The 23,956-nt window shown below is 51.1% G+C and overlaps 1 long non-coding RNA gene across 14 annotated transcripts; it reads left to right on the top strand.

Moving 5' to 3' along the window:
* Positions 1-418: 418 nt before the first annotated feature.
* Positions 419-23,835, top strand: LOC109552439 (uncharacterized). 14 transcript variants are annotated; one of them, XR_012332708.1, is made up of 12 exons: positions 517-1,494; positions 3,077-3,224; positions 4,697-4,861; positions 5,126-5,404; positions 8,572-8,708; positions 13,034-13,093; positions 13,384-16,324; positions 17,960-18,065; positions 19,154-19,304; positions 20,063-20,457; positions 21,374-21,766; positions 22,507-23,835. It is a non-coding gene; the product is annotated as an uncharacterized lncRNA (long non-coding RNA). The 14 variants fall into 14 exon arrangements; XR_012332716.1 differs by lacking the exon at positions 517-1,494 and adding an exon at positions 419-485 and having other exon boundaries at positions 21,374-23,835; XR_012332713.1 differs by having other exon boundaries at positions 516-1,494; positions 5,065-5,404; positions 21,374-23,835.
* Positions 23,836-23,956: the final 121 nt, after the last annotated feature.

Below are 23,956 nucleotides of genomic sequence, written 5' to 3'. Positions count from 1 at the left end.
AGCAAGGTTCCATCCATCCTGGCCTTGATTTCCTGTTTGGAGTGGAGAGGCCCAGAGAGATGCTTCTGGAGTCAGGAGAAGTAGCAGCGGCTTCAGGGGCGAATTGTTACTTTTTTTTAAAGACCCAGAAAGTGAGAGAAGTCGGTGAGGGCGGAGGGGGGACGCAGCGATGAGGCCAGGCCTTTTCTCCGGCCTGCTCCACCTGGGACCCCCATCTTCCAGGGCAACGCAGGGTGGTCAGGGCTTTGGGGGCTGTTGGAACCGGTTCTCACGCTCCCGTAGGGGGCTAGGCGGCTGGGCCACGTCGCGCCTGACGCCAGGCGGCGGGCACCCGGCGATCCCCGAGCGCCCTGCCCGCGGGCGGGGTAAGCGTCCGCCGGGAGCGCGCGGACAGGCGCGCGCACCCCCCCCCCCCCCCCACACACACACAACGCACACGCGCTCACGGAGCTGGCGGAGGAGCGGAAAGGAAGCAAGAAGTGAAAGTGAGCAACCTCTAGTGAAAGAAAAAGACATGCACAGACGTCTCGGGAATTGATGCCGGTGGCGGCGAGCTGGGCGCACGCACGCGGCGCGTTCCCGGCAGCTGGGCGCGTGCTTGGCGGCCCCGCGGAGGAATCGCCACTCTGGGCCAGGCGGTCGCTGGGGTCGCTCGCGTCCCCGAGGCCCAGCGGCGGCCAGGCTCCCTCCCCTTTCCCTGGTTCGGGCCGCCTCCGCCTCTTCTCGCCCCGGCCGGCACTGTGCTGGGCAGGCACCCAGCGGTGCTCGGATGTGTGCCCGCCGAGCCCCGCGGCCCCGGGCGCTGGCCAAGTCCTGCTGCTAGGCCCGGGGTTTAGCCCAGAGCCCGAAGGACCCTTACTTAGCGTTTGAGCCCTTTCGCCCTCTCCCCTTCCCCACCGTCTGCACTGACTGCCCTTCCCCGTGGCTCCCTGGAACGCCAAAGACCCTGCAGTGGTCGTTGCTCAGGTGGCCTTGGATGAGAGCCAGTCCCCCGTCTCCCAGAGAGAGAACCTCCAAGTGACGGCGTCCTGGGAGGCCAAGGGCCACTTGACTGGTGAGAACAGCTCCCAGACAGCGGCCCTGGGGCCTCGGAAGCCCCCCTCCCCCAGCCTTCCCTTCCAGAACCAGCTTTTCCAGCTCGGCAGCCGAGTCAGGTTTCTGGCGAGTGTGGATTTGTTTTCCACCCCTGGGGCTTGGGTGGGAAGAGCGAAAACAGGGAAGCTGGTTGCCCACGTAGTGTTCTGCCCTTGCCGCACCCCTCCTGCAGAGGCGCCCCAGGGACCCTCACAGCTGAAACAAACTCAGAAACCAGGCCCCGTCTCAACAAAAAAGGCACAGATGCTGGGGTGCTCGTCGAGTCGGGCCTTTTGGACAGACATCAGGTAGAAGCTGTGAATAGCATTGCAAGGGCTGCAAAGTCTGGAGCTCTTGGTGGGCAGTAAATAGCACCAGTGTTTCTGAAGACACAGAGAAGGGCGTGGCTTCTTTCCAGGGGTGAGCAAATTGGTGGCAGAGTTGGATGACCCATCCCAGACCTTGTCTCCGCTGGGTAAGGTTCCGGGGTCCTGCAGGGTGTCCCCTTCTGAGCTAGGATGCTGAAAGAAAACACTTGTCCCAGGCCTCCCAGAGCTCATAGCCTAATGGATGCCAGAGAAGTAAACGATCAAAATACGGTGTGCTGGGCTTCCCTGGTGGCGCAGTGGTTGAGAGTCCGCCTGCCGATGCAGGGGACGCGGGTTAGTGCCCCGGTCCGGGAGGATCCCACATGCCGCGGAGCGGCTGGGCCCGTGAGCCATGGCCGCTGAACCTGTGCGTCCGGACCCTGTGCTCTGCAACGGGAGAGGCCACAGCAGTGAGAGGCCCACGTACCGCAAAAAAAAAAAAAAAAATATGGTGTGCTGAGGGCTCCGAAGAGGCCTGAGGCAGGGAGGCATCCCAGAGGAGGTGAAGTCGGACTGAAAAGTTGCGGGAGAGCAGGGCAGGCTCAGGAGGCTGCGGACCCCAGAGGCCTCACATTCCCAGGCTCTGCAGACTGCCAGGTTGCAGAGAGCTGGAGACACCGTGAAAATGGAGATGAGGATCCCTCCAGAGACTTGGGGCTGCCTTTCACTCTAAAGATGGAGAAACTGAGGCCTGAGAGGTAGGGCAGGCTGCCCCGGGTCACCCAGCTGGCTAGACTTTGGGCTACACCCTGGCGCATAGTAAGTGCTAAATAAATGGAACTATGAGGTTTGGATCCCAGGAGCCAGGCCCCGCCCTCTCTCCCTTCCTACAAGTCCTTGTTGAGTACCTTCCAGGTGGTGATTAAGACACAATAGCCTGATAAATGCACGTTTTAAGATAATGTTAGCTGTTGATAAGTGGTGTGATGGTGCGTGACTGGGGGTACTGAGGAGGGGGCCTCTGAGCTGAAGGATGAGCGGGGGGTGGGGTGGGGGGGTGGGGGGGGGTGGGGGACCAGCCCTAAGACCATGCGGTACACCAGATAGCGGGAATGGCAAATGCAAAGGCCCTGAGGCAGGAACACGTGTAAGAAGAGCAGAAAGACAGTTGTGTGGCTGGAGCACAGGGAAGGAGGGGTATGCAGGCCACGAAGAGGAGCTGGGGTTTGATTTCAAGTACATACCTCACGTGTGATTGGCGTGGAGCCAGCCGGAAGAGCCGCTGTGGGAGAACCCATGCGCCCTGACCGCAGCGGGCCAGGGAAGCAGCTCTGGGATGAGGACTTGGGCTGCATGTCTGCTCTTCATTCCCCTGACTCCTTCCACCGCAGCATTTTCTGGGAGCCCGTGGCCAGGAGGGTGGGATGTAGTCATCCGCCCCAGGCAGGGCGCTGCTTTGCCTTACCTCCCCCGCGTCCTCTGGGTCACCCTGGTTTGCAGCCACCAGGGGAAGGTCGTCACCACCATCACCGTCAGAAGCATCGTGGTGGGAAACATTTGTCGAACGCTCACTATAGACCAGGTCCTGGGCCGCGCCTTTTATGCGTGTCTGTGAGCTTGGTGTCCACTTTACAGATGAGAAGGCGGAAGAGGCAAAAGCCTCCAGCCGAGATTACACGTTTGTTGTGTTCCAGGGACCGTCTGGGCCGTGAGTGGTGGAATGGGCTGGAATGTTAGCGCTGAAGCCCCGCTGGAGCTAGAGTCTTTGCTGGGACTGGGATTGGAGGCTGCAGAAAGCGAAAAGCGGCAAGGTCGGCTGCAGGTCATGGAGAGAGAACAAATGTGAGAGAAGGATGATGACGTTCCTCCAACCCTGAGCAAGAAGCAGCATAAACAGACACAGGTGTAAACACACACCTGCACACACTGGCACATAGAAACGCGTGGACCCCAGTACATGCACACACATGCGTGACACACACACGCAAGCACTGGGTGCCTGTGCACACGTGCACGCACCCGTGCCCGCGCACATACTTGTGCACGTGTCCGTGAACGCACCGTACCCACACGTGAGCACACCTCAGCGCACGTGCACGCGGACACAAACCCAGTCCATGCTCACAGAACTCCATCATAGACCATCTGCATACTTCTTTTCTTAGCAATTATCATGGTTCATTCATTCATGCAACAAGCATATGTTGAGCCATTTTAGGTGCCTGGTCAGGGGGTGGGCACAGCACAGCCAGCCAAGAGGACCCACAGTTTCAGCCTGACTTTCTCTGAGCTCACAGTCTAGGCTGGGAGAAGACAGACGGGAAACAGTGGACTGAAATCTTCAAGGATGTTTGTCACCGGGGCCCTGGAGAAGCACAGGGAGCTGTGGGGCTGGGGGTTGGTCCATGGGGACTTCCGAGAGGAGGTGTGTTTGCATGAGTGAGGGGACCAGGCTCTGGTCAAGTGACAAGTCAGGAGACGGTTTGACCGGAAGGAAGAGGCTAGCGTGGTGGGTAGGAGAAGCTCGGACAGGCCTGAGGAGCGTGGGGGAGGTGTCTGCTGACCCATGCTGGCCATCTCTGGCCCAAGAGTGCCCATAGACCGACTCCCTCCCCTCACTGGGAGCCCCGAAGGGCGGGGCCAAGGCGGGTGTCTCCTGTCTGTGCCCCCACTCCCAGCGCCCGGCACAGGTGAGTGCTGGTGCCTTACACAGGAGTCTGGTTCACAGTCTGGGAGCTGCCACAAGTGATACGCTCTCTCTCCCCTCCCCCTCCCCTCCCTGTCTCTCCTTTTCTCACCACACACAGCCCTCAGTTTCTCTACCTGGGCAGTGGGTGGCTACCAGCACCTTCCTCACTGAGCCGTGAGGGTGAGTTGATGGGAGCCTGCCAGAGGGGGCTTGGGCTGCTCCCCATTTCTCTAGGCAACGATCAGCGCTGGCAGCTGGCAGGGGGCAAAACCACCCCCCACCCTATCCCAGACCCTACTGTACCCCCATCTCATACACACACACACACACACACACACACACACACACACACACACACCTGCGCCGCATACAGCCCCACACCCCATTACACATCTCACACATCCCCCCGCCACCACGCCTACACTACACGCGCGCGCGCACACGGCGCGCTCACGGGGCCACTGGGGAAGCCCAGCCAGGCTCACTCTCCCCCCACCAGCCAACCTCCCCCTTGAGTCCCGGGCAGGGCAGTGACAGACAGCCCGCAGACCACCGCGACACACCACCTGACCGGGGCTGCAGGACTCTACTCATTGATCCAGAGATGCTCTTTCCTTTTCCTCAGGCGCTTCTCTGAAGGATGGAAAAATCGATGCCCACGGAAGAGCGGGTGCAGGGAAGGTGTGGACAGCAGCGGAGGGGAGAAGACCAAGGGCGGGGGGGAGTCAGGCGCCTGGGGTCCCTCCGCTGCGGCACTGGCTGTTCCCCATCTCCCAGAGCAAAGTCAGAGGTCAGTGTGGTCAGCACAGGCCCGGTGGTGTGGTTTTGGTTTTCATTATTTTGTTCTGATTACCAAAGCTGTGCGTGTTCGTGTAGAAAATCAAAATCACCAAATCCATCCCCCGAGGTAACCTCCCCGTTAACGTGCATAGTAAATCCTTCCAGCCTTTTTTCTCTGCAAGTTGAATGCACTTTTTATTTTTGCAAAAGTAGGACGTGCTCAACTGCTGTTTTCCATCCGACACTCTGCTGTTTTCCATTCGACACTCTGCAGGATCCCTCTGTGCCGTTACCTGGTGATCTGCTGGCTGCACCATGAGTCATCTTGTTGCGTGGTGGACATGTGCACAGTACAGGGCTTGGGGTCAGGAATTGGCCCCTTGCTTACGTCACGTCGGGCAGGTGGCCTCCACCCTCTGACCTTGCCATCCTCCTCTGTGTGGTGGGGCTACTGCTGACTGCCTTACAGCCTTGTGGTGAGAATTACATGAGGCAAGAGACAGAAAGTACTCATTCCTTGCGGAGCACATCAAAAATATTCCATCCACTTCAGGTATTATTATTTTTTATCCTTATGGTTACATGGCAAAACCATCATTTACTTAGCCAACCCTCTGTCATCGAACATTTAGGCTGTTTATTCAAATTCCCTTAACGAAGAAGCCTTTAGTGAATATCCTTGCCGAGAATTCTTTAACAAATGCTCAATTATTAATTTTGAGTGATTTCTAGGAGAAAAGTTTTCCATGTTAGGAAAGGTATGCACGTTTTAGGACCAGTCTGTCTGCATACTCCCACATTGCCCTCCTGAAAATGTTCTGATGACACGGTGTGAGTGTCCTAGGACCGCCGTGACAAATTATCACAAATTTGGTGGCTTAAAATAAAGGAATTTATTCCCTCACAGTTCGGGAGGCTAGAAGTCCAAAATCAGGGTGTCAGGTTTGGTTTGGTTTTGTCTTTTTTGGTTTTTTTTGGGGGGGGTGCCCACACCGCGTGGCTTGTGGGATCTTAGTTCCCCAACTAGGGATCGAAGCCACACCCTTGGCAGTGAAAGTGTGGAGTCCTAACCACTGGACCGCCAGGGGATTTCCTCTCTTAGCTTCTTTCAGTTGACTCGTAGCCCCCTCACCCCAGTCTCTGCCTCTGTGGTCATATCACCTCTTCCTCTGTCTATTTTTTCCCCATATGCCTCTTACAAGGACATTGTCCTATAATCCAGGATGATCTCTTCATCTCAAGATCCTTAATTATATCAGCGAAGACCCTTTTTTTCAAATGAGGTAACATTCATGGGTTGTGGGGTTAGGACATGCTCATGGCTTCAGGGGGCTACCACTGAACCCACACACACTCCTACCAAGGAAAGAGCGTTGTGTAAAATTCCTTTTTCCCCTCACCACACAGGATATTCTAATCTTTTTGAAATGTTTGGCCAAGTTGATAAGGTAAAAAGGATCTCTTGCTTCAAAGTGCGTTCTGTTCTGTTCTTTTCTTTTACTATCAGTGAAGAGAAACATATTTTCATCTGCTCGCTGGTCATTTGTTTTTCTTATTTTGCAATTCTTATTTCACATGCTTGTTGGCCATTTTTCTTATTGTTTTACTGATTCATGTCCTTTGCTCAATTCCTTATTAGGTATTAATTGTCTTCTTCTGCTTGTGTGAGAGCTCTTTGTAGATTAAGGATATTGAACCTTTATTATATCTTGTAAATATCTTCCTAATTGGTCACTTGCTTTGGGGGTTTTCTCATAGTTCTTCAATGTACATAACTTTTAAATTTTTTTGTAGTCAAAGCTTCGAGAGCATTTTACCATCAGGCTTTTCCCACTGACATTATTTTCATCTAGCCCTTTTACAGTTTCACTTTTATATTTAATTTTTTGTTATCTCTGCAATTTATTTTAGTGATGGTGTATGTTAAGGTGTATTGCTTTCCCCCCCATTATTGAACAGTTGTCTTAATACCACTTAATAAATTGTTCATATTTTCCCTATTGATTTTAAATGATACCTTTATAATATATTCAATTTGACTTCTGGTTCCAGTGACCTAGCAGACTGAGCTAATGGTGACACTCCCCTCACTCCTTATGCTAAGGAACATCAACAAAACTTAGCACAGCAACAGAAATAATTAATCTTGAAAAAAAGAATGGGAAACTCCTAGGTCCTGGAAGTTGGGAGGGGAAAACCAGAGCCAGGAACTATTCCGTAACATACAACCCCCAAAAGGGGCAAGATCCTCAGTGAAGAGGTGCTGACAGATAAAAAATAGAAACAACAGGAGGAAATGATCTACCACAAGGGAGAATTAGCACAGTGTGAAAGTGAGATCATAGCACAGTCTGAAAGAGACTATAAACCAAGTGTGCGTTAAATTATTAAAAGAAAAAAGGCACCGTAAGCAAATAAAAAGATACCTTAAAAAAGAGGCAGATTTGAAGGAAAACAAAGATCTAAGAATGAAAAACAGCCACTGAAACTAAATTTTCAATGGGTGTGTTAAATAGCAGATTAGACACAGCTGAACAAATGTTCATGAACTTAAAGATAGAACTGAGAAAATTACTCAGAATGCAGCCTACAAAGATAAAAAGATAGAAAGACCAAAAATAGAAGCAAACAGGATAGAGTGAGGAGGTCTGACATATGTCTTAGAGGAGACCTAGAAGAAGGGAGATTATGAGGAGAATGGAGGAGAGATGTATTCAACATGATAATGTCTGAGAATATTCCAATAGTGATGAAAGACACAACTCCTCAGATTTAAGAGGTGTATTAATTCCAAGAAGGATAAAAAACAGTTAATCTACACCTAGATATAGATACTAAATATGTAATACTAAAGACAAAGAAAATTACTTAAAGCAACCAGAAGGAAAAACTGTGCTCTCAGCACTTTGCACACTAGCTCTTTAAGTCTTCAAAATAACACTCTTAAACCTTTTAAGAATGGAAAATTGAGGCACAGAAAGTTTAGCTAATCTTTATTACTTCATGTTACTTTAGTAATTCTTGTTACAATAATGGCCCCTGAAGAATCACACTTCCCCTTGACAGTACCCTTTTGTGATGTGACTTTGCTGCTCCTGCCTTCAAGAGGACACACTTGTCACAAGGGAGAATCTTAGTCTATTTCCCCACCCTTGAGCCTGGTCTGGCCTTGAGACTTGCTTTGACTGATAGAATGCAGCCAAGATGATGTTGTGTGATTTCCAAAACCAGACCTTAAGGAGCCTTGTAGCTTCTAGTTTTGCTGTCTTAGATCACTTCTGCCCTCTTGTCAAGAAACCCAGTGTAGAATACTGGTGGAAGAGAATTGAGATGACCTACCTGACAGCCAGCACCAACTGTCAGGCTTTTGACTGAGGCCATCTGAACCCTTTACCCCATTCAAACCCCAGATGAGAACAGCCACATGAGTGACTCTAGGGGAGATTAGCAGAAGAACTTCCCAACTGATCCCAGCCCAAATAGCAGAATTGTGAGCAGTAGATACTTGGGCACAAAATTACACAATTATTAATGGCAGGGCCAGGATGCGGACCTAGGCAGCCAAGAACTCCAGGTCATACGCTTTGACCACAATCCCACACAGCCTGCAAAGAAACAACAAAAAACATCAACAACAATAAAATAAAACAAAAGAAAATATAGTAATAATATATCCAAGATGATGAAAGAAAATATTTGTCGACTGAAAATGTCTTTCAGCTAAACTACCTTTAAAGAGTGAAAGCAAAATAAAGACATTTTGGACAAAGACTGAGAAACTTTACCACTCACAGAGCTTTGCTGAAAGAACAAATAAAGGATTATCTACGGAGGAAGGAGATCAAACCCTGTATCAGGTATGTGATGAGCAATGAGCAAATATATTAAAATGTAGGTAAAATCTAAATAAGAGTTGGCTGTAAAAATTAATAATAATAACAACAAATGTAGGCTCAAAACAAGATGGAACCAAAATACTAGGAAATCATACATGGTGACTGGAAGCTATAATTGGAGTTAAATCACTATAAGACTTTGTCTATCTAGGAGGAGGGTGGAGAATTTTGATTTAGATTATACTAAGTCAATCATGCCTGATAAAAATGTAAAGATAACGTCTAAAATGCAGAAATGGAATGTATAACTTTTATACTGACAGAGTGAAAAGGGAAGTGAAGAAAATGCAGTCAGTCCAATAGAGAGCAAAAAAGAGGAGGCAGGGAAGAAAGCTACTGATTTTTTGTATGTTTATTTTATAACTGACTACTTGCATAGAACTCTTCTAATATCTAATACTTTTTCACTTGCTTCCTTTGTGCTTTCAAGTAGACAATTATCCACAAATAATAATTTTGTCTTCTTTTTAGTGGTTGTCCTTTTGTATATGTTTCTTGTCTTATTGCATTGTCTAGAACTTTCAGAGCCATGTAAAATTATAGAGGCATTATTAAGCATCCTTGCCTTATTCTGGACATGGCTCAGAATGCTTCCAGTATTTTACCATTAAATATGATATTGGCTTTTGGCTTGAGATAGATATTCTTTGTCATTGAATTAGTCAGGATAAGTAGATTACGCTGCAGTAACAAATAATGTCAAAATATCATGGCTTCCGAGAAGTTTATTTCTTGTTCATATTAAGTTAGCTGTGGGTTCAGACAGTTCTCTAGGACAGCTGTGACTGGTTCAGCTTTGCACCTCCACATCACCAAATGCTCCTGTGCTTACTGAAGCAAGGGATATGGAATAGGAGAGTCTTGTACCAGCAATTAAGTGCTTCTACCCAGAAGTGGCACACAGTAGCTCACATGGCCCTGCTTAACCCCAGTGGAAAGTGCAATCCCAGCCTAGAAGGAGGACTGGAAAGATTGGCAAACATTGCAGATGTCACCAGAACCATGTTAAGGAAGCATCCTTTCATTGCTAAGTTTAGACTTGGGACCCTGAAAGACCCTAATAGTCAACTTGAAAAGTCAATTGGCACTGGCCGTCTGATCAGTAGCAGAGGATGCTAGTGTAAAGAAAAAGGTGAAATCATACATTCATAGGCCCTGATGGCTACTGTCTCCAATGGAGCTCAGCTATACATGTCTCCCTCTTTAATTCCATGAGGGCTCTGAATCTTTATAAGGAATCTTCCCCTTTTCTGAGCTCATTTGAGCAGATTTCTGTTTCTTCTGCCACAAAGAGTCCCAACCAGGATAATTTGCTGGTGCTTTATTTAGGATTTTTGTCATATTCTTAAGCAGGACTGGTCTATAGTTTTGTGCTATCTGCCAACTCTTCGTTTTAAGGTTCTGCTACTTTTTTTTTTTTTTTTTTGTGGTACGCGGGCCTCTCGCTGTTGTGGCCTCTCCCGTTGCGGAGCACAGGCTCCGACGCGCAGGCCCAGTGGCCATGGCTCACGGGCCTAGCCGCTCCGTGGCATGTGGGATCTTCCCGGACTGGAGCACGAACCCGTGTCCCCTGCATAGGCAGGCAGACTCCCAACCACTGTGCCACCAGGGAAGCCCCTATGCTACATTTTTAAGATAGCTGGGGAAGTTCTCTATCTTTCCTGTATCCTGAAACAGAATGTTTGAAATATTTGAATATTTGCCAGTAAAAGTGTCAGCACCAACACTTCTCTAGGAAGTAGCTCTCTACCTACCTTTTCAATTTACTCTGTAGTAATAGATTTTTTTTGGTTTTCTTCTACTTGTTGGATTGGTTTTAGTAATATGTATTTTCCTACAAAAATATCTGCTTATTCATATTTGCAAATTTATTATCATAAGGTTTTACTTAATATAATTAATTTAAAAAATATTTGTTCCTATTGTGCATTCATTTCTCTCTGCTTACTATCATTGGATCTGCTAGAAGTTTTCCTAATTTATTAGACTGCCCAAAAAAACAAGTCATCGGGGCTTCCCTGGTGGTGCAGTGGTTGAGGGTCTGCCTGCAGATGCAGGGGACGCGGGTTCATGCCCGGGTCCAGGAAGATCCCACATGCCACGGAGTGGCTGGGCCCATGAGCCATGGCCGCTGAGCCTGCGCGTCCGGAGCCTGTGCTCCGCAACGGGAGAGGCCACAACAGTGAGAGGCCCGTGTACCACCAAAAAAAACCAAAAAAAAACAACAACAAGTCATTGATTTATCTTTTATTTCTATTTTTCTCTTCTCTAATTTCTTAAATTCTGCTTTTTATCTTTTTTGCCTTCCACCCTTTCTTATTTAAAAAATTCACATCAGTGAGCTATGAATTTTCCTCCCTGTTACATTTTAACCACCTTCCCATGTGTTCAGATATGTGGTATTTGCAGCATTATTACTTTAAAATAACTTGTCATGTAGGTTTTATTTAGAGTTATTTACAAAAATGGTTATTAGTTTTCAAAAGGTTGGCTTTTTAATTTAAATTTTTGTTAATAATTCCTAGCTTAATTGCATTGTGGTCAAAGAATGAGGCTTTCGGGGACTTCCCTGGTGGCGCAGTGCTTAAGAATCTGCCTGCCAGTGCAGGGGACACGGGTGGGTTCAAGCCCTGGTCCGAGAAGATCCCACATGCTGCGGAGCAACTAAGTCTATGCGCCACAGCTACTGAGCCTGCGCTCTAGAGCCCGCGAGCCACAACTACTGAGCCCATGTGCCGCAACTGCTGAAGCCCGCGCACCTAGAGCCCGTGCTCCGCAACAAGAGAAGCCACCGCAATGAGAAGCACGCGCACCGGCAACGAAGAGTAGCCCCTGCTCACCGCAACCAGAGAAAGCCCGTGCGCAGCACCGAAGACCCAACGCAGCCAAAAATAAATAAACAAAATAAATTAATTAATTAATTAAAAAAAAAGAATGGGGCTTTCATTATATGTGTTTTGAGGATTATATTGAATTTTTCTTTATGGCCTAATATATGATCAATTTTCATAAATGTTTGATGGGTTCTGGCAAAGAAATGAGTATCTTTTATTTGTCGGGTACAAAGTTCAATTATTAAATCAACCTTAATAATTATATTTTTCCAGTCCTATACAAACATGGGAGGGGGAGAACATTATGTAAATATGTCAAAGACAGAAGTATGTTAAGTCTCCTCCAGTGTTTTTTGTTGTTGTTGTTGTTACCTTTCTATGTATCTAAGTTATCACTTCCTCTGGTCAGGTCTAATGCAATGTAGGACATAAAAGATTGTGACAATCAGATCTTTACTGTGACTTGTACTCTTCATCAATTCAGAGGACCTCTGTCCTATCTCCTGCTTTTTGCCTGTGATTCTTGGTCTGATATGAATATTACTACCCTTGCTTTCCTTTGACTTGAACCTGTCTCATGTAGCTTTGCGCAATCTTTTATTTTTAACTGTTTCATGTCCTTTGGTTTTAAGTGTATTTCTTACAAGCACCGTATAGTTAGATTTCCATCTTAGTTTTTGTTTTATCCAATCTGAGAGTCTTTGGTATTTTACTAGGAAAACATCATGCATTTACATTCATTGTTAACATTGACCCTGCACATCTCACTTCTATGGAAAAGCTGGTCTCCGCCTTTTTCTCTTCATCCTCTCAGCTACTTCCTTTTGTTCCTGCATTTTGTTTTATGGACTTTGACTTTTTGCTTTAGTCTTTTGCAGACTTTGGTTAGTAGCTATTTCATTTCTAATTGTACTCGAAGTTATCTTACATTGATAAAAGTCTTTCATTTGTAGCTGCCTGATCATTCAAGGAGAAACAGTGCATCCTGAATCCCTCTTATTTAAGAGGTCTCTCAGGTCCCTTTTGATCCACATTGATGTGACTTAAAGCTCTAGATTCAGATGGTCAGATTATTATTTTTCCATTCTATGATTTGTCATTTAAGAACAATTTTTGACACTTGTCTTTAGTCTGGAAGTGATACTGACAATAAATCTTTAGACTTGCTGCTTTTTAGCTGGTTTCAGACTTCTTAAGACACAGGGGTTATCATTCTTAGACTCCCAGCTGATGGGAGCATATCTTTCGGTAACAAGTGCTCAGTATTTCCCCCAAACCTCATAAACATGGCTCCCTCATCACTTAGCATGTCACAATCTAAACCAGCCTGGGTTTGTTCTTTTATAAGTAACTCACTCTCCTTCCTGCAGGCATATACAAGTTGTCATTATTTGTATAAATCACATTGTTTTCCAGAATGTCTCAGTAGAGGCCTCTATTTTTTTCCCCCAGAATGCAGTGAACCTTTGCAATCTGCATATTCAGATCTTTTTGTTTGGTTTTAAGGCACAGGTGAGTTTTCCTCATTATATTCTAAGTTATCTCTTATTCTAGCCTTTTTTTTCCAAGAATTCCAGTTATGCGTTTGCTGTCTGCTAATCCTCACGACTTTCTCATGCTTTGTTTTCATCTCTCGATTTCTGCCACACTTTTTAGAAAATGTCTCAAGGTTGGCCTCTCCCCATCACTGATTGCATTTTCTGCATTTCAATTTCCGCTTTTCACTGTCTCTAGTATGGACTTGAACTCTGCTACTATGTTTTTTCTCTCCTTGCGATCTTTCCTAACCCCATCTGTCTTAGTTTCCTAGGGCAGCTATATGAAACGACGGCAACTGGGTGGTTTTAACACAACAGAAGTGTGTTCTCTCACAGTTCTGGAGGCCAGAAGTCTGAAATCCAGGTGTTAGCAGGGTTGGTTCCTTCTGGAGGCTCTGAGGGTGAGTCTGTTCCATGCCCCTCTCCTGGCTTATGGCATTTCTTGGCTTGTAGCTATATCACTCCAATCTCTGCTGCTACCTTCACACGGCCTCCTCCTGTTTCTCTCCTGTCTGTGTTTCTTTTTTAATATGGACACTTATCATTGGATTTAGGGCCCACCCAGTTCATCCAGGATGATCTCATCTTGAGATTCTTAATTATATCTGCAAAGACCCTTTTCCCAAGTAAGGTTACATTCGCAATTACCAAGGGGTAGGACTTGGACAGGTCTTTTTGGAGACCACAGTTCAAGGCACTACACAGTCCACGTCCACGTCCCTTTTTTTAGAGCCTCATGCTGCCTTTTCCCATCTGTCGGGGCTGCCCTGTGCTTTCCCGCTCCTGTTTTGCAGAGCACGTCTTTCCGTTAAGGTTGCCACACCGTTTCCTGACGTCTTCTGGTTCCTTTAGGAAACTGCTATCAGCCGCCTGCTCTCAAGTGTTGCAGAATGCTGATCCCTTTCCATGCTCAGCAGTGTTCTTTCACAGTCCTTTGTGGTTGATGCTTTTGCCTCCGTATTGTCCCTCAGACACAGAAACATTAACCCACACTCCAGGATTTTAAGTAGACAGGATGTGTGGATTGCCTCTGGTCCTGTCCTCTTATTACTTGTTTGGTGGTTCCATCCCATTCTCAGGGTTGGGTCTGGGCAATAGGATCAAGTGGGCTTTGCTCAATCCATGTCCCAGTTTCCAGCAGGTTCTGCCAACTGCAGCCCTGCTGAACGAAGGTGGCATCCGCTCTGGATTTTCTGAACAGATAAAATAAGCAAAAGTCCCAGCATGCACTGCTACTGGGGAGTTTCCTAGTGTTCTCCCCCCGCACTCCCCCTACAATGATCATCTTTGCTTCCCAGAATCCCATGCACCATGAAAGCCCCCTGCTTGCCCACTTTCTCTCAATGACTAGGGGACATTACTCCAATAGCATCTGTGGGAGAGGGACAGCTATCCAGTTTTCAGATTGGCACGGATTCCGGGTCTCTGACTGGGGGCAAATGATGGAGGAGGTTCTGAGCCCCTTCCTGCCTTTGTCCCCGGTCTCTCTCCAACACCGGCCCCCCACCCCCACTATTGTCATCAGCATGGGCTCCTCCCAGATCCTGGCATGGGGCTGGCAGCTGTTCCCCACAATGCGTAAGGTTTCATATTTCTCACTACGTTCATGGGTATTTAGTGGAAAACTAAGAATGGCTCTATCAGGGTTTCTAGTTACATGTCATCTTATATAGAAGTCCACAGGTTTTTAGTGCTTTTTTTTTTTTTAAAGCTCAGACTCACTCATTCATGCACATTTATTTATTCAAAAAAAGTAGTGTGTTCACGGCTTGGCATCCTAGTGGATGTCAGGATAAATCAGCTAATAATACAGGAGAGTTCTGCAAAGATGGAGGAATAGGGAAAAGGCCCAGGCCCCCGCCTCTTCCTTCCTCCGCTCTGCAAACCTGACTTCTCCAGAGATCTCTGCATCTTGAAGACCTTGTTCTTGTGCTCCCAAATTAGCAGTCTGTGAAATCAGACACATTTATTGAGAACTTTCTTTTGCTCCAGGCAAAAGTAAGGGGAAAGGAAGTAGTCTAGGGGAGAGGAAGATAAAATCGTTAGGATTCCTGCCCTCGTGGTACACAGCTTCCACTTCCCTGCTGTAGAGCACGGGGCCTGTTTTCATCATGGTTTGTGATGATTATTTGAATAATCACCTCACTAGACTCCTGTCAGACTGGCAGCCCCGTGAGTGCAGGAACAGTGTCTGTATCCTTATTTGTTAGCACAGCTGGGACTGGGTAGGGCCGCCTGAAGGACAGGCCATCTGAGCTGGGCTCTGAAGGGTGGATAGGAGTTCTGTGTAGATAAGGAGGGTGGGAGCAAGAGAGAGGGGCGAAGTCTCTCTCTCTGGGGTCTCCTCAGCCCAAACTTGACCCTCCTTCTTGGCCTAGTTCTCACTGTGGTTTCTGCTGCAACAGGGAGAAAGTTCCCCTCTGGATCTCCTTAGAGGCTGAACAGCCCCATGTCTGGGCAGTGCTCAGAGAAGGATGAGGTCTGCAGGAATTGATGGCCAGGTTAACTAGGCCTCAGAGCTCAGCTGGGGAGAATGGACAGAGGCCCATGTTTGCCCCTTCTGGGCTCCCTTCATTTATCTTTGCAAAGCAGATATAAGTGGTGCCCGTCCCGCCGTGGCAGCCGCGGGTTGTCGTTACTTTCCAACAGGCACGTTCATGGCTGGGTCTCCTGGATGGGACCCAAAAGCCATTTGCCCGGGAGGCAGAATCTGAGTCAGGTCCAGCTGGGTCTTCCCATCTTTTATTTGCCCAATCCTATTAATAATTAACGGTACAGTAATGAGAATTGCTTTTAATAGAATCCGCTGCCATCATGGCATTCTGTTCCCCGCCAAGGGTTTCCCCCAAAAGGATTCACGGTCACATGGCTGTGCCTCCTGCCACCTCACTGGAAGGTCCCCTGCCGTCGTCCTTCCCTCCTCTCTTCTGGGCCTGAGCCCCCTCCCTGCTGACCTGGAAGCCCCACTTTCTCCTCCGCCATTTCCTGTCCCCTCCCTGAAGCCCCGCCCACCAGCCCCTCCAGGTTCCCGCTGTGGCGTGAGGTGGCCCCATCCACACAGGCAAGCCTCGTCTGTCACCAGGGCAAACTGGTCCCACTGGGCAGGGACACGGACGCCCCCGGAAGCAGCTGTGTGCCCAGCCTGGCGTGAGACCACACGTGCATACAGAGGCTGACACTGGACCCAAACTCACTTCCAGCAAAGGTCAGTAGGATGGGTGTGGAGGAAAGGAAACCCGGCCAGGACGGCTTAAGTGGGACCGTGGCGAGTGTTGTCACCCCTGCCTCCAGCCTCAGTTTATTCACCTGCAGAATGGGGATGAAGATGGTCCCCACCCCACCAGAATGTTCTGGGGAGAAGGGGAACGAAACAGGTTTCAGGGGAAGCTCCTTAATACTCACTCCCAGAAAATACCCACGGCGTGCCCAGGGTTTAGCTATCGTGATGCTATTCTCTGTGGCCTTATTTATGATATCACAACTTGGAAACCACCTCCGTGTTCAATAATAGGGGATTGGCTCAAATAAGTGTGAGCGTACCAACACGGTGGGCACTCAGCTGCTGTTAGAAAGGGGGCTTCGGGCCTGCTTCTGTGCCTAAGAGTCTCCTGGGACTCCTGGCGCCATGCAGTTCTGGGGGCCCGGGGCTGAGATCCTGCACTTCTTGTTTGTTTGTTTGTTTGCCCTGCAGCGCAGCTTGCAGGATCTCAGTTACCTGACCAGGGGTTGCACCTGGGCAGTGAAAGCCTGGAATCCCAACCACGAGGCCACCAAGGAACTACCCCCTCCCCTGCCCCCAAGATCCTGCACTTCTAACAGCTGCTGCTTGGGGAGCACTCTTTGGGTACCAGCGGGTAGAGGCCTTGGGTGGCGGAGAAGTTTGAGTTCTGCTGGTGAAAGGAAGAACCAGGTTGCCAACCAGAATGTTCTGTGATCCCCTTGCTGGGCTCAAAGCAGAGCTCATGCTGCATACCCAGTACAAAGTCTGGAGGCTAGAGGCTCAGGCACTCAAAGTGCTACGGATGGGTGATGAATTATAGATCATTTCAGTTTTTCTCTTTGGTTTATCTTAATTTCAAAATTATCCACAGTTAACGTGTATTACTTTCGTAAATGGAGAAAAATGTAATTTTCTTTAGAAAAAGAACAAATGTCCTCTGCCTTTCCCTACAACACAAGTCAGGGTGATAGTCAGCGTGGAAAGATGGGAACGCTGCGGAGACGAGGATCAGTGTGGATTCCGGCCTCGCTCCAGAGCCTGTGTGCCGGGCTGTGGGCTGGCCTGAGCCAGCCACGAGGCTCTGGTGCTCAGCACGTCCCTATGCCAGGCTAAGCCCTCTGCACGCAGCGTCCCCGTCTCCTATACCCCCAGGAGGGGACCAGCACAAGGCACTGGTACTGGCTCCACTTCGCAGCTGAGGGAGCCAGCTGGGAAGTGAAGGGCCCATCCAGGGTCCCCCAGCTCCCTGGGGGGTGGGGTGGGGAGGGGCCTGCCAGGAGGAAGCCCCTTCCTCCTGGAAGGTCTTCTTTTGGCCACTAGTCAGGGCAGCCTCACCGGAAAAACAGGTGATGAAGAGCTTTTAAAATTAGCTGGACTTTTTATGTCCTGGGGGAGGCAATGGGGAGCCATTGAGTGTTCTAAGTGAAGACGAAACGATTCAAGTTGTGAGCAGCTTGGAGCAGAGAGCTGTGGTGACAGGAGACCCAGACCCAGGCCAGGAGGTGATTACAACAGGCTGGGCTGGATAATACAGAACAAGGACAATATTAGTTAACATTTACTCAACTCCTATGATGTCCAAGGACACGATAAACACTCTTCACTTAATCTTTCCAACAGCCTTAGGAAGGTGCTGTGGTTCTCCCCATTCTGCAGATGAAGAACTGAAGCTCAGTGCCTCGAGGAGGTGCAGGTGGGATGAGGACCCAGGTCGTGTGACTTCAAAGTGGGTACCCTTAGCACAATGCTACCCCACAGAGAGAACAGAGGGAAAGGAAGATGGGTCCCAGGGAAGGAGTGGGGTGTGAGGATGGAGCTGGAGTGGGATGGGGTGGGATGGAGCCATCCTTTGACCATCACTAGTGACCCCATCTCCCAGGCAGGCCTTGAGCCAAGCTAGAGGATTAGAGAGAAACAAGACACAGCCCCTCTGGACAGTCTAGTGGAGGTGAGAGACGAGTAGACAGACGGTGGCACAGGAGGGCCAGGGGCACCTCCCCGGAGGAGAGAAAGCCCCGGCTGAGTCCCAAAGAATGAACAGCTGATCCGATGACACAAGAGAGAATTCCAGTCCTCCGAACCGCATGTGCAAGGGCACAGAGGCCAGAAGATAGCTGGTCTGGCTGGAGCAGAGGTGGGGGGCGGGGAGGCTGCAGGTCCCCAGAGCCTTCAAAGCCAAGGGAAGGAGCCGATTGGGGGCATTTGCGTTACTGGGTCATCGTGGGCTGGGGTGACACTTCACCAGAACTGCAGGGCCCTTTGTGGAGTGTGGATCATTGGGGGCCGTCCTGGAGGGGGTCCTGGAAGAGGCTGGGGTGGTGTTCCAGGTGGGAGACGGAGGAGCAGTAGAGGGGGCCACGGTGGCTGGGAGGGGGCGCAGATGTGCAATGCCCTAGGGAGGCAGAGTGGCTGCACACTGTGGGAGGCGTGAGGAGGAGAGGAAGCAGGATGGCTGGGTGCCACCCGTGGGCAGTGGTTCCCAGAGAGGGGGCGATGAAGTTTGGGGGACTCACTCGCTCTGTGGGCAGCAGAGAGGGGCAGGTGTAGAGGACTGCTCTCCAGGGTGCCCTGGATGTCCCACACCCTAGCTGTGGTCCTCCCATGGGGCTGCTGGGAAATGCTGGCCCCTGTTGCTGTGGCCGCGGGCCTCCACTACAGGGCTCTGGCTGGAATCTCTGATGGGGTAGAAGGCACCAGCGCAAATGATGCTGGAGCTGCCTTGAGCTGAGGTAGGGGCGGCATCTCATCAAATCCTCCCTCCAGCCTCTCTCAGCAGGAACATACTTGGGTACTATTACCATCCCCATTTTACAGACGAGGACACTGAGGCCCAGAGAGAATGACATGAGCTGGAGCCTGAAACTTGCAAGGTGCAGGGCCTGCCTTCCCAGTACACACCAGTGAAGCCCAGCTCCTTGAGTGGAGTCCTCACGCACAGCTGGTGAGGGGGCCTTCATCACCCCACGTGAGTAGCTGGAAACTGAGGCTCAGCCTGGGTGGAGGCTGGGGCAAGGTCACACAGTCAGGCTGCAAGACCCCTTCCCCTGCCCCATGCCACCCATCGGCCTCCCTGCCGACCCCCACAGAGGGGAGTGCCAGGAGGTCCACGGGAGGAAGCCCCTTTCTCAGGGCCAGAAGGGAAGAAGAAGAGACAGGGGCAGGTGATCCAAGGTTCTGATCACCTGAGCTGCTGAGACCTGGCTCCGCTTGCCCAGGGAGGTGGCCCTGGCCAGCAGACCCGGGCAGCTCGCCACACACCCAGATGCCCCAGGATGCCCCAGGAGAGTAGGAGTAGTCAGAGACAGAGCCAGCTTCATCTCATCACATCCATGCATGGTACTGTGGAAGCCAGACCTGGAGGTTCTAGAGCAATGTTCTGGGAGCTCAGAGGAGCCTCAGTCCCCCAGCCTCCCAGGCCAGGTACCCCCGCCCCAAGATGGGATCCCCCTGGCAGGCAAACCAAAATCATTTGGGAAATTCTACAAGCTCTGTCCCTGTGTTGGAAACAAACCGTCCACGTCAGCCCATGAAGGCACTGAGAAGTCCCGCAAGAAAGAACCCTACTCAGTTGTGCTCAATCCAGCCTTGCCCACAGTTTACTGAGCCACGAACTCCACTCTTTCCATGAAATATGTATTAGCATCTGTGGCACATTAAACATGGCCACAGATTCTTTGGCACTCCCGTCATCGAGAGGCGGGGTCTATTCTCCCTTCCCTTCAGCCTGGGTGGGCCACGCGACCGCTTTGACCAGTGAGGACGGCAGAAGCGACACTGGAACAGTTCCAGAACTGGCCTGGCAGCTTCACCTCTTGCCTCTTGGAGCCTTGAGTCTTGACACAAGAGATCCAGTCTAGGTTGCTGGAAAGGGCATAGGATGCAGCAGCAAGATGAGGCCATCCTGGGCACCCAGCCCAGCGGAGCCTTCAGATGACCCCGGCCTCAGCTGCTATCTGCCTACAACTGCATGAGAGACTCCAAGCAAGAACCTGCCCAGCTAAGCCCCATCAACTCCGGCATCACCAGAAAGACTAATAAACTAAAGCTTGAAACCACTGCACTGGGGGTTTATCACACCGCAGTGGACAACTGGAACAGCGCCCTACAGACCCCCTCAGGTGATGACAGGCCTTCACCCCATCCTCCTTGTCCATCACACCATGCCAGACCCCTCAGTCCTTGCACCACGCCTTTGTTCAGGGCACGCCCTCTGCCTCCTTTTCTATTTGGGAAGATCTTTCTAGACGGAGCTCTTAGGAAGCCTCCACTTGGAAGACTTTTCTAACAACCATCAAGGCAGCTGCAGCAACCCAAGGCTGGGATCTGCCTGGGCTCGCACTTGCCAGCCGTATGAACTGGGACAGGTTTGGGCCTCAGTTTCTTCAACTGTAAAATGGGGATAATAATGGTAATTACTGCATGAGGCTGTTGTATAGATTTAACAAGGCAGCAGGGGTAAAGCCTGTGGTAGGTGCTGTATAAATGTGGCCACTACTAGCTGCTCAGTTCCTCCGTTGGCATATGGCCCAACACTGGGAGAGGGGCATTTGCACTCTGGCTCCCCGGGACCAGGCATTCACTCTCCGCAGGGCAGGTCCGTAGCTCACCCAAGCACGGCCTCGTGAAGCTGCTGGTGCTCAAGGGAGGTTTGGTGGAGGATGAAAGGCTCAGAGACTCCTCAACCTGTCCTCCTGGGAGGATCCTTGGAGATTAGGGAGCACAGCTCCCTTATTTTTGCTGAGGCCCAGAGAGATAGTGGGCCTGACCCAAGGTCACACAGCTGGTTCTGGAACTGGACCCCAGGCCTCAGCATGCCATCCCATGCCTTGTCTGACACGGTGGTCCCCAAGTCTCAGGCACTGGCCTCTTTGACTCCTCTAGTCCCTCTTGTGTCCTCCCTGCCCCTGGAGCCTCCTGAGGTGCAAGTTATCCCACAGCCTGATTGCTGGCTCCATGGTGAGACCCACTGGCTGCGGAGGGCACAGCCTGACCGAGGGTCCTCCTCACTCTCCCTCTTCTCTGTTCTCTCCATAGATGCGATCAGCCAGGGAATGTGAACTGGGCACCCATAACGTGCCAGGCAGAGATGCAAGCTGTCCTGCCAACCACAGACGGCATGGGGAAACCCCAAACCTGCATTCGCAGAAAGATGTGGGGATGCTCTCAACCACCCCGGCCTGCAAGTGCAGCAGCGTGTGAGAGCCTGACAGGTGGCCCAAATCCCAGCCGCTCCTCTCACGAGCTGGGGGATCTTGGGTGTGTTACTGCTCCGAGCCTCACCTTCCCCATCTGTAAACTGGGGGAATAAGAACGCTTCCACCAGTGGAGAGCGAGCTGCCATGTTGGGCATCTAGACCAACGCCCCTCCTTCAAGATCTGACAGCCCCTCCCACCACCTCTCCGCCCTTTCTTCCTGTCAGTTCCTAGGTGGGTTCCGGTTCTAAACCCACTTGGGGTGTCCTGGGGCTCAAGGAGGATAGAGTCTAGAACCTTTGGGGAGGATCATAGGGTCCTAGAGAAATCCTTCCTGCAGAGGAAAGGTGGCTGGCATGGGCAGGGCAGGCCTCGGGCTAGGATCCCACAGGCCTCAGACACCAATGCCAGTCCGTGTAGGAGCCATGGGATTCTCTCTCCCAGGGTTTGTGGGGATGAGTTTGTGTGTTTGTTTCACAGAGAGGGGTGTGTGTGTGTGTGTGTGTGTGTGTGTGTGCGCGCGCGCGCACGTGTGTGGTGTCTGCCCGGTGCGGGGAGCTGGGGACAGGGAGGGGGTGGTCCTGCAGCTGCCTTCAGTCCCAGGAGAGCTCCACAAGCCAGGCCTGTCCCTGCCTCTGGGGCAACCCCAGGACCCTGATTTGAGAGCATTGCTATTGCCCATTGCTGCAGCCGGATTAGAGCTGAGAGCTTCAAACAGAGCCCTCCTGACAACAGGCCTGGAGGCCGGGCTTAAAGGGGCCGCGGAAATTATAGCCACCTTCCCAATGACTCCCCAGTCCTTTCGGGGGTGGGGGGAATGTTCCACCAGCCCCTTCACCATCTTCCAGTCCAGCCGCCAGCCAGCTTCAGGGAGGGCGGGTGGGGCAAGGAGGAGCTGGCGCCTGTCAGAAGGGTTGTGCTCAAAAAAACAAACAAACAAGAGTTCCTATAGTAAAGGACACACTGGTTTGAAGTTGCAGGGAGCAGGGAGCGTCTGCCAAGAGACCCAGCTGGTGACCCGGAGGATGCTGCCCGAGGATTCCTCCGTTATTAAGGAATATGCTCCCTCTCCCCAGCTCTTTTGCGCTTCTGTGTCAGGCTCAGAAATCGCTTAAGGGGAGGGGCTGGCATTCAACTCCGGGGTCTAGGCAACCATGCCATCCATCTGGCCTCGCTGGAATACAGTTTCCCCACTCCTGGAGGAGAAGAGACAGGCAGGGAGGAGAGACAGAGGGAGCAGGCAGTGCAAACCGAGGACCCCTTCTGGGTCAGGCACCGAGGCAAGTGCTGTGAAGGGTCGGATCACCTCTGAGCCTAGGTCCCAGCTCACAAAAAGCGAGTCCGCGGAAGTCAATTTTGTTGAGCTAGTTAAATGGCTGGTAACCCCGCCCCCAGGTCCCTTTCCATGCCCACCAGGCACTTCACCTCTCAGGGCCTCCCTTTTCCATCTGTGAATTAAAGGATAGACAAGGGCAACGATGACCGGCATTGGAGCGTCTGCCCTGCTGGCAGGGGCTGCTGTGGCCCCGTTGCACAGGTGGGAGACCGAGGCCGGCCAGGTGTGCAGGGACTTACAGCCCTCGGGACCACACTGCCAGGACAAAGCCCAGGAGGGATTAGAACTCAACTCCGTCTCATTCCACACCCGAGCTCTTTAAACTCTCCCTTTGTGCGCGCCTGTAACTGATTGCCCCACCAACCGATTAACTGATTGATTAACTGATTGATTACCTGCCACGGCCCCTCCTCCTGACCCCCCTCCGACCCCCACTGCCCAGCTCACGTTCCTCCGACCACGCACCCCAGGTGCGCCCCCAACAAGCAGTGTGGAAGGGGGCGGGGCCTGGGCGGGGCTCCCGCGGCTTCCCGCCCCCGCCCGCCAGCAGCCGGCTTCTTAATCTGCAGCCCTTGTGGCTCTGCCTGTCGCCCGCCGGTTGTCAGGGAAACGACCTCTCCCCTCTGAACCTTCAAAGGGCTCCTCCCACTCCTGCGGGCGGGAGCTGGGGTCCTTGGATGAGAGACTGGGGAGACAGAGACGGGGGAGGGATACCCGAGATGGAGGGACAGCGCAGCGAGAGGGAGAGACAGGGAGACAGAGACAGAGACGCACCCTGGCAGGGAGAGACACAGGCCGCAGAGAGAATGGAGGTGGAGAAAAAAGAGACAGTGACAAGAAAACGCACCCCCGCCCCTGCCACAGCAACAGAGGCAGAGAGATGGAGAGAGACAGTCACAGCCGTGTACAGAGACAGGGAGAGAGATCTTGGGAGAGGCAGGGTCAGCATAGAGATGGGGGGTGGGGGGCGGTGGACGGGGCCCCCCAAAGAGAAAAGACTAGGGCCAGCCAGGGGGAGAGAGTCGGGAGGGGGCAAACTTGTGAAAATAAATATTTATAAAATGAGAGTTTCTAAATTCTTTTTGCAT

Source organism: Tursiops truncatus, chromosome 6 (assembly GCF_011762595.2).
Source record: "Tursiops truncatus isolate mTurTru1 chromosome 6, mTurTru1.mat.Y, whole genome shotgun sequence".
Classification (NCBI taxonomy): domain Eukaryota; kingdom Metazoa; phylum Chordata; class Mammalia; order Artiodactyla; family Delphinidae; genus Tursiops; species Tursiops truncatus.
Note: the sequence above shows the minus strand (reverse complement) of the source record. Positions and strands in the feature narration are given on the sequence as shown.